Below are 11068 nucleotides of genomic sequence, written 5' to 3'. Positions count from 1 at the left end.
AAAATTTAAGAATTTAATCTTATTTATTTATTTATTGTCTTTTTGCCTTTTCTAGGGCTGCTCCCACAGCATATGGAGGTTCCCAGGCTAGGGGTCTAATCGAAGCTGTAGCCACCGGCCTGTGCCAGAGCCACAGTAATGCAGGATCCAAGCCGCATCTGCAACCTACACCACAGCTCACGGCAACGCCGGATCCTTAACCCACTGAGCAAGGCCAGGGATCGAACCTGCAACCTCGTAGTTCCTAGTCAGATTGGTTAACCACTGAGCCATGACATGAACTCCCAAAGGCAAAAATTCTAATGCTCATCATTAATACACAAAAGAGATGTTTGCCCAAATTCAGTATCTACTCACAGTTAAAAAATAAAATAAAATAAAAAATAAAAAAACAAAAAAAAAAATTAAAAACCTTAGCAAACTAGAAATATAAAGGAACTTCCTAAATCTGATAAAGGGCACTTTTTTTTTTTTTTTTTAAAGCAAGTCCCCATTGCAGCTCAGCGGTAACAAAACCAACTAGTATCCATGAGGACCCAGGCTCAATCCCAGGCCTTGCTCTGTGGGTCAAGGATCCAGGGCTGCAGTGAGCTGTGGTGTAGGTCACAAACACAGCTTGGATCCCATGTTACTGTGGCTGTGGTGTAGGCCAGCAGCTGCAGTTCCAATTTGACCTGTGGCCTGGGAACATACATATGCTAAAGGTACAGCCCTTAAAAAAAAAGAAAAGAAAAAAAAAAAAAACCCTACGGCAAATATTATACTTTACGGTAAAACAGTTAAAAACTTTCCCTTGAGATAGATAGCAAGATAAAGAAGCCAGCGATTAGGACAGCTGTTCTATGATGTTTTGTAAGAACCTAGACAGTGCAGTAAGAAAAGGAAGAGAAATACGGCAGACAAGCATTGGCAAGAAAAAACAAACTTCATTGTTCATAATGATATGATGAATACATAAAATACAGATAAACTATTAGAATTAGTAAGGGAGTTGAGTAAGGTTGCTGGATACAAAGATCAATATTACCACACTTAGAAAATGAAATTTTAAAAAGATCACTCTAACAGGCTCTATTCGCCATATGATGGCCCCAAATGATCCTGGCTCCCCAGAAGTCACATCTTCCTGTAATCCCCTCCCCCTGTGTGGGCTGTACTTAGTAATTCACTTCTAATGAAGAGAATGCGGCAGAAATCATGTGATGTCATTTCTGATATTAAGTCATTAAAAGACTGTGGCTTCTACCATGGGTGCTCTCTCTCCCTCTGTCTCAGAGCACTTCCTCCCAGGGAAGCCAGCTCCCCTATCATAAGGCAGCCCTAGGGGTCCCCTCTACAAGTCAAGCCTTCAGATAAGACCACAGCCAAGCCATCAACTTGACGGCAACCTCAAAAAGGAGCTTAAGCCAGAGCCAACCAGTGGGTGCCTGACCTATAAAAACTGGAGACAATAAATGTTTGGCTTTTTGCCACTGAGTTTTAGTTTTTGTTCTATCAGTATGGTTAGTTTTAGTTTTGTTCCACATCAAGAGCTTACTACTACAACCACCATCTACAACACTTCAAAATACATCAAGCACCTAGAAATAAATCTAACCAGAAATGTGCAAAATTCAGATAAGATTCTCAACTTAATTGGGACATGCAGAAATAGACAAGAGTACTCACCAACAGTCCCACACATACATTGCTGGCTGATTTATAACAGGGGTGGTGTTTCTGAGCCCTGTGGAAAGACTTAATTTTTCAATATATGGTGCTTGGACAGTTGGGTATCCATATGGAGGAAAAAAAACCAAAATTCAACTCTAGCATATACCAGTCACAAAAATCAATTGTAAGTAAATTAAAGACCTGACAGTGAAAAGCTACAAAACTTCTGGGCAGTGATATAGAAAGATACCTTCCTAATTTTGAATCAGGGATGGATTTCTTTTGTTTTTCTTTTTTTTTTGGGGGGGGAGGGGGGCACACCTGCAGAATACACAAGTTCCCAGACCAGGGATTAAATCTGAATCACAGCAGTAACCAGAGCCAAAGCAATGACAACACCAAGTCCTTAACCACCAGGTCACCAGGCAACTCCAGGAATGGCTTTTTTAAACACAAAAGCACTAACCATAAAGTTAAATGTTTAGTCAACTAGAACATATTCAACTGAAGAATTTCTATTCATCAAAAGACTAAAAGAAAAAAGTGAATAGACAAATCACAGGTGGGAGAGTATAACTGCAGTAACAAAACTATATGACAAAGGAGTTGTATCCAGAATATGTAAATAGCTTCTAGAAATTAATAAGAAAAAGAGCAGAAGGGAGCCTGAGAAGAAGGGCTTGGGTATCTAGGAAATGATGCTGGAGGCAGGAGTGAGGGGTGGGGAGAGTGAGACAGGGCAGGCAGACACCCCAATACATTTCAAGGTCACTGTGGTAGGCAGTGGGTCCTCCAGGACCTCCGAGGAACTCCAGAGCTGTTTTCATGCAGGCTGGGAGGTAGAACACCATCCATCAGCTGTCACACCCTAATTCCAGTCTTTTCCCACAGTATTGGAGAAGACCCTGGGTAGAAGGGGGGGAATAAACATAAAAAATAAAAAGGCAGTTCCCCTTGTGGCTCAGTGGGTTAAGAACCCGACTAGTATCCATGAGGATGCGGGCTTGATCCCTGGCCTCACTCAGTGGGTTAAGGATCTGGTGTTGCCACAAGCTGCAATGTAGGTTGCAGACGCAGCTGGGATCTGTCATTGCTATGGCTATGGCATAGGCCGGCAGCTGCAGCTGTGATTTGAACCCCAGTCCAGGAACTTCCATATGCCACAGGTGTGGCCCTACAAAGAAAAAAAAAAAATCAAGAATTTAAATTTTTTTAATTAAAAAAAAAATTTTTTTTTAAGAATGTAAAAAGACTGACTCTGGCAGTGGGACTTCTGTCCCACACACAGGAGTCAAAATCAGAGTGTCACTGGCACCAGAGACATACACTACAAACAACCCAGTAGAAAACAGGCAAAAGGTTCAAACAGATACTTTCAAAGGAGGAAAGGAATCCAACTAGCAAATAAATACATGAAGAGATGCTCTAACTCATTAAATTGCCTTGGAAATGCAAGTTACAATGACAAGAGAATCCCGAGAATCTGGCAGATTGCCCAAAATTAGCAATGCCCTGTGTGGCAATAGACAGCCATGGGAATGCTCAACCAAGCAGAGTGGGACTATAGACTTGTTCAACCACTTTGGAAAACTGGCATCTTCTAGTCAAGTTGAAGACACATACAACAACCTAGCCCAGAAAGTCCAACCCCCGATAAATAGCTTGGAGAAACACATATATGGGTGTGTTACACATGAGAATGCTCATCAGAGCATTGCTTACGATAGCCCCAATCCACAAACATCCCAAACATCCATCAACAGGAGAATGGGGTCACAGCTTGCAGGGTGGTCACATCCTGGAATAGCATACAGCCATGAACTTGAATAAACTCTATCTGCACACAGCAGTGCAAATGAATCTGACAAACTTAATGATAAGTTGAAGACACATGGGTCTTGTTTGTATAAACTTCCAAAACAGGAAAAATCACAACTGGGTGGTTCAGAGATGCAGATACAGATGGTAAAACTGTCAGTACGAGTGAGGAAGTGACGCCTCTAAAATGTCAGGATGTTTCTCTGCATCGTGCAGGAAGGTGGATTATGGAGAAAGGGGACTGGGGTTTGGGGGGGGTTAACATAGGGATTTGCTTTATATTTTTGTCAAAATTGTGTGCCTATCCGCTATATTCTCTGTAATTTACTTTTTTTTCATGTTTAAAAATAAAGAATTAGGCATTCCCGTTGTGGCTCAGCAGGTTAAGAACCTGACATAGTTTCTTTGAGGATACAGGTTCAATCCCTGGCTTCGCTCAGTAGGTTATGGATCTGGTGTTGCCGCAAGCCACAGTATAGACTGCAGAAGCAGCTTGGATCCGGCATTGCTGTGGCTGTGGCGTAGGCCAGCAGCTGTAGCTCCAATTCGACCCCTAGCCACGGAATTTCCATATGGCACAGGTGCGGCCAGACAAAGAAAAAAAAAAAAAGAAATTACATCAATACAATGGATACATCATCTGCTCTCCCTTTGTGGCCAACAGCTACAGACAGGCCACCCCATCTCCCAGGAGCCCAAGTATTAGCCTTGATGACTCCCACCCACACCCGACACCCAGTCAAGCATTCCATCCTGTGGGTTCCCCCTGCCAATACCCCTCAGAGCCTCATGCTCCCTCCATTCCCACTGTCAGCACAACCGGGGGTGGGGTGGCCCACCAGTATCTCAGGTCCACACAAGGACAGCCAGAGACAGCTACTCCTCCCTGGAGGTCCTTCCAACCTGTCTCCACCGACTGCCAGAGTGATCCTTTGAAAACACCACTTGGATGGGGAACCTGCCTGGTCAAACACCTTCAATATCTCCCTACTACCCAAGCTCCATGATGGGCCCCTTCTTAGCCCTATAGTTTCTCTCTTCCCCCTCCCATGGCCACCCTGCCCCTTGAGCCCACGTGTCTGCACCCCCTCTCTTCTCCCTTTACCAGCCCCCAGCCTCCCCTACCCATCCTATTCACCACTGAGGTCTCAGCTGCAAGCGCCCTCTCGTAAGGAACCTACATGCCAGCCTGGGTTACACCCCTCACCTTCCCCTAACGCCCCTCCTAAGGAAGCAGCCAAGCCCACAGGCTCTGGGCCGGTGTGTTCCTGCAGCCAGGCTCCTGGGTGAGGAAGTGAATCCAGGACCTGCCTGAGACCAGAGGCTCCCGTTGCTGGGAAGGAAGGTCTGAGGAGCCTGTGACAGCCAGCTTCTCCGCAGAGCATCCTCTGGACCAGGGAGCCTGGGGAGGAACAGGGAACAAGCCAATAAGAGAGCCCCTGGGCTCCAATATGAGGACATCAGCAGTGACTGCGAGGGGCTGAAGCTGAACCAGAGGCCCTCTCCCCCTTTTTCTTCCAGGAGCAGCGTAAGGCTTCGGACGGTCCGACAGAGGGATGGGAAAACTTACCAATGTTCTTCTTTAACAGAGGTGGGAGAGCCAAGTCAGAGCCTCAAATGCACTTCTTGCTGGAAGTGTCCGACCTCACAGTTGGTGGGAACGTGGGTGTCCCCTCTGACCTGGGCAGGCTGTCCGCGGGCGCAGGACCGGGGAGGAAGGCAGAAGTGGCCAATCATGACCCCTGGTGGTCACCATAGGGATGACCACCCCAGAGCCTGGCTTGGCGGCCCTGGAGCTAAGAAATCCGTCTTCATGGAGTTCCCGTCATGGCGCAGTGGTTAACGAATCTGACTAGGAACCATGAGACTGGGGGTTCGATCCCTGACTTTGCTCAGTGGGTTAAGGATCCGGCGTTGCTGTGAGCTGTGTCGTAGGTCGCAGACACGGCTCAGATCTGGCGTTGCAGTGGCTCTGGCATAGGCTGGGCTGGTGACTACAGCTCTGATTCAACCCCTAGCCTGGGAACCTCCCATATGCCGTGAGAGCAGCCCTAGAAAAGGCAAAAAAAGAAAGAAATCCGTCTTCACCTTGACTCCAGGTGCTGACCATCTGGCCCTTAGGCTGAGGCTCCCATCTAAACGTTCTTAGACACAGCTCACAGCCGGACCAGGCATTCACAAACTCTGAAGGGCATACTCTTGGCCAAGTCCTGTTAGAAACTGTCTAGAGAGCTGCTAAGGATGCCTAACAGGGGCCTAACAGCGACTGCTTATCATGCGGGCAGCGGGCCAAGCCACTCACACCTTCTCCCTGATCCCTCTCAGCAGCCCTGGAAATAGCAACTAGGATAGCCCCCACTTTACAGGAGAGAAAACTAAGTCTCAGAGAGACCAAGAGGCTTGCCAAGGTCTGGGGTGAGGGAGTGGCAGAGCCAGGATTTGAACACAGACTGTCTCGGGTTCCCTCCTATGCTTGGTCCCTGCCTCCCTGACAGACCCTGCGGGGACAGTAATTGTGGCTGACTTTCCGAGCGTCCTGAGTGGGTCCACAGCACAAAGACGCACACACACAGTTGCTGCCACAGAACTCACCGTCCGGTGGGGTTGCTCCCGACTCCTTACGGTTCTGATGAGGAAGCAGAAGCCTATTTGAATCTCAGCTCCAGCACCGAGTAGCTGTGTGGCCTTGGGCAAGTCACTAAACCTTTCTGTGCTTCCATTTCCTCATGGGTATGACAAGTACGATACTAATCAAACTTACGTCACAGAGTTGCTGTGAAAATTAAATGAGCTGCTGGAGAGCCCTGGACACATAGTTCCCGCCACCGTTATTAAGGAGAAAATGGGGCCAAGGGGAGGAAAAGCCTGAAAACTCACAGGTGTCGCGAATTCCTTGATCCCACACTTACTTTAATTGTTTTTCAAAACCGGGATGGAATCACATCACTCTTCTCAAAAACCAGCTCCCCTTTGCCTTCCAGTAAAATCTAAATTCTGGATTCTAGAGCCTCCCTTCCCATTCCCCCTCCTCTCACCCTCCCCAGAGATGTCTTGAATTTTGTGGCTGTCACTCACTTGCTCTGACTATATAGCTTAGCGTAGTATACATGCTTAGATATTATTTGCGTTTGCTTGGTTTAAAACTATAAAAAGGGCATCAAATAATGTGTAGTCTCTGGGATTTGATATTTTGTCACTCAGCACTGGGCTTCTTGGATTCATCATGTTGCAGTGTTTCTTCGGTCGCAGCCGTGCTGTCATGAACATGCTCAGATGCGTTTCTAGGAACACCTGCAGGGCTTCCTCTCTGAATCCTGGGAGTGGATTGGCTGAGACACAGGTGTGCCAGTGTTATCTTTAGAGAAATGTTGGATGGTTCTTCCGCGGTGCTGGAACCAATTTACACTCCCATGAGGAGCTTCGAGGGCGCCTGCTGCTCCACATCCTGGCCAGCACTTAGTAGTATCAGACGTTGCACTTTTTTACCAAGCAAATGGGTAGAAAATAACGTCTCATGTGGTCTCTATGTCCGTGTCCCTGATCACCTGTAAGTTTAAGATCCCATTGTGTTTTTCCGGCCACATCTGTTTCATCTTTTGTGAAATCCCAGCTCATGGCTTTGCTCTTAAGTTGTTTATCTTTTCTTCCTGATCCTGGGGGGTCTTCACACCAACTCCCTGCCTACATCTTTCCCCGGATACAGTTTTTTTCACTTCCTTTAAAGTATCTCTGGTGGAACAGAAATTATATTTAATGTGGCCAGTTGTATCCATCTTGTCATCATAGTTAACACTTTTCTGATGTTTCCTTTAATAATTCTTTTCCCACACTGAAGTCAGAAGGATATTAACCTATAGTTTCTTCAAACAGTATTAAAGATGTGCTTTTGTTGACCTAACAGTCCTTAATCCACCTGGCACCGATGCTTGAGGACACTTTAAGGCAGAGATTCAAATGTGCTTTTCCCCACACTTGCGACAAATTGTAACCTGCTCCCAGTATCACGTGGTCCCTCTTCCTCTGATCCGCCAGCTTCCACTGTCACTTACCTCCTCCTTCCACATATGCTTCCCTTTTTTTTTTTTTTTTTTGCTTTTTAGGGCTGCACCTGAGGCATATGCATATGGAGGTTCCTTGGCTAGGGGTCCAGTCGAAGCTGTAGCCACCGGCCTGTGGCACAGCCACAGCCATGCCAGATCTAAGCCGCATCTATGACCTACACCACAGCTCATAGCAACGCCGGACCATTAACCCATTGAGCGAGGCCAGGGATTGAACCAACAACCTCATGGATCCTAGTCAGGTTCGTTAACTGCTGAGCCACAAAGGAAACTCCCCACATAAGCTTCCTTCTGTGTCTAGGCTCTCTTCTCCATTCCTCTGGTCAATTGGTTTATCTCAGTGAAAAATTTCCAAACATTTGGCAATTTTTAAATCATGTTTTTGTTATTACTGTCTGGCTCTACTGCATTGAGATCAAAGAATGTGCTCTAATAGTTCCTTGAAATTTTTTTTGGAGCTTGCTTTCTAATCCACTTTACTCTCAATTTTTGAAAAGAGTTCATATGTGCTTAAGAAGAATCTGATTGGGAGTTCCCATTACGGTGCAGCGGAAACGAATCCAACTAGGAACCACGAGGTTTCAGGTTCAATCCCTGGCCTTGCTCAGTGGGTTAAAGATCTGGCATTGCCGTGAGCTGTGGTGTAGGTTGCAGACTGGACTCAGATCTGGCATTGCTGTGGCTGTGGTATAGGCTGGCAGCTGTAGCTCCAATTAGACCCCTAGCCTGGGAACCTCCACGTGCCGCGGGTGTTGCCCTAAAAAGACAAAAGACAAAAAAAGAAGAAGAATCTGATTGTAGGATATAAAATTCAATTCATGTCCATTACTTCAAGCCTGTTAGTTATGTTGTTCAAATCTATATCTCAGCTAACTTGTTCAGCTTTGCCATCAACAATTAAGAGAAGCAGAGTTCCCACTGTGGTATGTGGGTTAATGATCCAATATTGTCTCAGTGGCAGTGCCAATTCAAATCTGGGCCTGAATGGTGGGTTGGGGAGCCGAAGCTGCAGCTCAGATTCAGTCCGGGGCCAGGGAACTTCCCTACGTCACAGGCAAGGCCGAAAAAGAAATAAATTAAGAGAAGCATTGAAATATCCCATGTTCCTGGTGGATTTGTCAGTTTCTCCCTAGTCTAGCAATTTTTAAAAGTTAGGTTTGTTGAAGTGAGTTTACACATGATAAAATACACATGTTATTTTGGTTTTCAAGTTTTTTAATGGCCACACCCATGGCATATGGCAATTCCCCAGCCAGGGACTGAATCCAAGCCACAGCTGTGGCAGCACCGGATCCTTTAACCCACTGTGCAGGGCTGGGGATCAAACTCACACCTCCTCAGCAACCTGAGCTGCTCCAATCTGATTCTTAACCCCCTGCACCACAGCCGGAACTCCAGAGTTCACTTAAAAAATGAAGTTCTGTGAGTGCTGATAAAGACAGTTGTGCAATCATCATCATCACTATCAAATCATCATCACCATCAAATCATCATCACTATCAGTCTTTTATTTCCTTACTTAGCTTCGGCCTGGTTGCTGTATCCCTTCTTATGAGTGGGGTATTGAAATCGCCAACTCTTACTGTAGAACTGTCTGTTTCTCCCTCTAATTCTGTCAGTTTTTACTGCAAATATATTGATGGTCTGTCATTAGATGCACAATTATAATGCACGATTATAATGGTCACAACTTCTTACTGTATCAAGCCTTTTATTAATATATAATGCCCTTCTTTGTCTCTTGTAAACACTTTAAGTCATTTTGAATAAAATAAGTCTATTCTGTCTGATATTAGCATAGCTCTCCCTGCTCTCTTTTGGTTATCATTTGCAAAGACTACTTTTCCATCCTTGCACTTTCAACCAGCTTGTATTTTCCATCTCAAGTGAGTCTCTTGCAGACAGCATGCAGCTGGATCATGGATTTTTATCCCTCTGCCAGTCTTTGTCTTTTGAGTGGATAATTTAATCCATTTGCGTTTAATTACTAATAAAGAGAGATCTGTCACTGTACTGTTTTCTCTATGCCTCCTTTCCTACACTATTGTCTTCCTTTCTGTTTAGCTGATTTTTCCTAGTGAAATGTTTAAGCTCCTTTCTCTTTTGTGTCTATTCTATCACTACTTACTTTGTGGCCACCATGGGCGTGACTTTTAACACCCTAAAGTAATGCCACTCTAACTCGAGTTTATTCCAGCTTAACTTCAATAACATATGCAAACTCAGCTCCTTTATAGCTCTCTCCCCACCCCTTCCTGTTGCTGTCACAAAATTACATTGTTATGTTTTGTGTGCCTGACACATAAACAATTTTTTTCAATATGTCAGTCCCTTAAAAAATATAGAAAACAAGATTTAGAGTTACAAGCCAAAGTTATCATAATACTAGCTTTTATACTAATCATTTTTTCTTTATGTATTTTAGCCTTTTAATCACATAGAAAACAAAAAAGTGCAGTTACAAACCATTGTTACCATAACAGGCACTTTTACAGTTGCCTACATATTTATGTTCATTTGAGATCTTTATCTCTCTATGCAGCTTCGAAGTCCTGTCTAGTGTCTTTTTTTTTTTTTTTGGTCCTTTTTTAGGGCTGCACCAACGGCATATGGAGGTTCCCAGGCTAGGGGTCGAATCAGAGCTGTAGCCACCGGCCTACGCCAGAGCCACAGCAACACCAGATCCGAGCTGCGTCTGTGACCTACACCACAGTTCACGGCAACGCCGGATCCCTAACCCACTGAGCGAGGCCAGGGATTGAACCCGAAACCTCATGGTTCCTAGTTGGATTCGTTTCTGCTGTTCCACGACGAGAACTCCACCAGTCCCGTGTCTTTTCATTTCAACCTGCAGGACCCCCTGGAGCATTTCATTTAGCATAAGTGAAGTAACTCAGTCACCAAAAGACACTGTATAAGTCCACTTATGTGCGGTAATTTTAGTTGTCAAATCATATAGAATGGTGGTTGCCAGGCGCTTGGGGGGAGAGACGGATGGGGGGGAGTGATTGTTCAATGGGTTTAGAGTGTCAGTTTTACAAGATGAAGAGTTATGGGGATGAATAATAGTAACAGTTGCACAACAATTTAAATGTATTTGATACCATTGAACTGTACACTTAAAAGTGGCTGAGGTGGCAAAATTTTATGTTAGGTGTATTTTACTACAATAAAAATAGTTTTAAACGTCCACACAAAAGCTTGTACCTGAATACTCACAGCAGCTGTGTCCATAACATTCAGAGTGGAAACAATCCATAGGGCTATCAGTAGATGAATGGATAAAAAAATGTGGCATATCCACAGTGGAATATTACTCAGCTCTAAAAAAAATGAAATTTTAATACATGCTACAACACGAACGGACCTTGGACATTCGCTAAGTGAAAAAAGCCAGAAACCAGAGTGCATAGTGCATAATCCATTCACATGTACTGGCCACAATAGGTAAATCCATACAGACAAACAGTAGATTCGTAATTGCCAGGGTCCGGGAAGAGAGAGGAATGGAAAATTATGGCTAAGGAGCAGGGGGT

General features: G+C 44.9%; 1 long non-coding RNA gene across 1 annotated transcript; it reads right to left on the bottom strand.

Annotated features, from left to right (window-relative positions):
- Positions 1-462: 462 nt before the first annotated feature.
- On the bottom strand, positions 463-6277 carry LOC106507576 (uncharacterized). The gene is made up of 4 exons (XR_001303646.3): positions 6064-6277; positions 5042-5160; positions 4679-4873; positions 463-2558 (listed from the first exon to the last, which is right to left on the bottom strand). It is a non-coding gene; the product is annotated as an uncharacterized LOC106507576 (long non-coding RNA).
- Positions 6278-11068: the final 4791 nt, after the last annotated feature.

This window comes from Sus scrofa, chromosome 6, assembly GCF_054392235.1.
Source record: "Sus scrofa isolate SSC_HxYL_T2T_F1_AM1 chromosome 6, Sscrofa_HxYL_maternal_Yorkshire_Landrace_v2.0, whole genome shotgun sequence".
Classification (NCBI taxonomy): domain Eukaryota; kingdom Metazoa; phylum Chordata; class Mammalia; order Artiodactyla; family Suidae; genus Sus; species Sus scrofa.
The sequence above is the reverse complement of the archived record's forward strand: the minus strand, read 5'-3'. Positions and strand labels throughout refer to the sequence as shown.